Below are 2,521 nucleotides of genomic sequence, written 5' to 3'. Positions count from 1 at the left end.
TTACTATAAGGGAATATATAATAAAACAATTGTTTCAGTCGCACTCAATTGTATTTAAAACATTTTAAAGCAAATATGTAGCATCACAGGAGGATGATAACCCCAACAAAACATATGTATTATTGATCTTCTTTAAACTGCCCAAAAAAACGATATCAGAAAACTTCCAAAGGTACATTTGTCTTAAGTCTGCTGCTCTGCTCTTGTTTTTCTCTCTGTCGACAGCATTAGTCTTCAGTTCGATGAAAACTGTTAAAGAGGCTTTGACATTCATTTTCACGCAAGTCGAATCACTTCGTCAGCCTGTCAATTAGTGATCATTGTCCTCATATGAGCAGCTGCTTCCCTTTTCCTGTTGGCGCCACATCAGGTCCCTCTGTTGTTTCCCTCAGCCGTGGTCGTACCTTTGAATAAACATAAGAGAGGAGCTTTAATTGAAATCATCTGTCTCCAGGATCCATCGTTCTGCAGAAGTTGTTCTGACAGACACAATCTTAGGGTGTATTCAGACTAGGAAGGTCTGTTGGTTCGGACTGAGTCCACCTAATTTGGTCCGGATCGAGACCTGAACCTTCCTGTATTTAGAGTGGCGAAACAAAACCTCGTGACTGAAGTCATTGGCCAGGAAGTATGAGGGCGGAAGCTGGAAGTCCCAGCTTTGTAATCCGTGTTTGTTCACTAATTCAAACTTTATATTTCACGGATCAGTTTTAAACGTCTGTATCAACGCTCAGAGCACAGAGACTATTCAGACTGAGAAAACTCAAAGTAAACCGGAGTTCAGTCTGATTGGAAACAAACTGAGACCACATCAAAAGATGGATCTGAGAGCAGCTCCTGGTCCTGGACTGGGATCCGGTCGGTTGTGTTCAGACTGAAAATGTGTTCCAGATTATCGGGAGAAACAAACTCTGGTCCACTTCAAGTTAAATGTGTCCAGCCTGAATACACCCTAATTATCCTCACACTGCACCTTTATGAAAGAAAAGTACGGTGGCCCTGAAGTGCAAATCCCATCAACAAATCACAACACAAAAACATATGAAAGATCGCAACGACAGTAAACTTTGAAAAAAACAACATTATATTTTAGAAATCTAATAAAAATTCCAGAAACAAAAATGCTCACAAAAAGTAATTTCTAGAAAGATGGAGGCACTAATGGATATGGCTGATTGGATGATGACTTTGTCCACCATTTTAGCTAAAAATTATTTCGTGTGAAGCGATACTGGATATGAGGATGAAGGAACTTCAAGATCAAACTGATAGGAAGTTTCCATGTGTCTGTGTGGCACTAAACTTTGGAATGAGTTAAGTAATGAGTTCAAATATCTACTAAAAAAGTCAAGAAAATGTATTCATTTCACAATATGAAGATACGAGGAGTTAAAGATTAACTGGTGTTTGAATAATTCCAAATGTGTGTTTTTATGAACTTGGATGTGGAGAAAAAAATTCAAAGCTCTTTTAATTACATATTACATACACTATGAAATAATGAGTTTTACTTGAAAACTTTAGCTGCAAAGTGTAGAGATGGTTTCTGGATGGATATGAAAATGTGTTCTGATGATAATCAAAGAGAATTTCATATTTGTTACATGATGTTATTAGAATCTGACATTTGGTCAAAGGGTCTCTTTATTCAAGAATAAAACAGAAGTTCGTCTCTTTATCTCAAACCCGATCATTGATAGAAGTCCCAGATTCTCCATCAGTCACAGCTTTTATAGCCCAGAGGTCGTGACCTTCAGCATTTTTCTCAAACCCTTTTTTCTGTCTTCCCATTGTATTAAAAACACCATGCTTGGTCTGGTAAATCTCAAAATGGAAGGAGTGCCGGAACATCTGCTTTCTTCTTATCTTTTTTGGAAACATCGGTCCAAACATGTTTTGTTGAAACTAGGTCAGTAATGAATTACAGAGGAGGTCATTATCAGTTCGTATCCTCAGATGTTCCTCTCTGAGTTAGAAAGGAGCAGCTCCAATCTCAACATTTTCCAAGGACAATCGAAAGGCACTTGATCTTGTTGTTCAAAAAAATCTGCACTTAATCTGATCAGAACAGACCTGGATTATGAAAACTGTATGGAGCTAAACTGGGGTCATAAAGATTTGAAACCCGAATAAAACAACTGGAAAAATATTCAAGTGGAAATATTGGTTTTAGGTTAAAAAAAAAGAACTCTATGAAACTTTCAGCAATTCTTTTATAAACGTGATTATTTTCTGCATCAGATTTTCAGCTTTTAAGTTTTAAAACTAAAAATTTCACTTTTCAAACATTTTTTTATTTTCAACTCTTTTTTGGGGGTTTGAATCCAAAAATTTTAAGTTTGAAACTTTTTACCCTGTTCTGACACAGGCGAAGGACCAATCAAAATTGATGGGAGTGGTAACCATGGTGCATTCACTGACCCTGGGAACTTTGATAGTTACGGTGAGAAAATGTCTGTACTTTTGTGGCAAGCGAAAGGAGTCATAAATTGCGAGGGAAAGATCGACTTATTGGCCATTC

Source organism: Oryzias melastigma, linkage group LG6 (genome assembly GCF_002922805.2).
Source record: "Oryzias melastigma strain HK-1 linkage group LG6, ASM292280v2, whole genome shotgun sequence".
Lineage (NCBI taxonomy): Eukaryota > Metazoa > Chordata > Actinopteri > Beloniformes > Adrianichthyidae > Oryzias > Oryzias melastigma.
The sequence above is the reverse complement of the archived record's forward strand: the minus strand, read 5'-3'. Positions refer to the sequence as shown.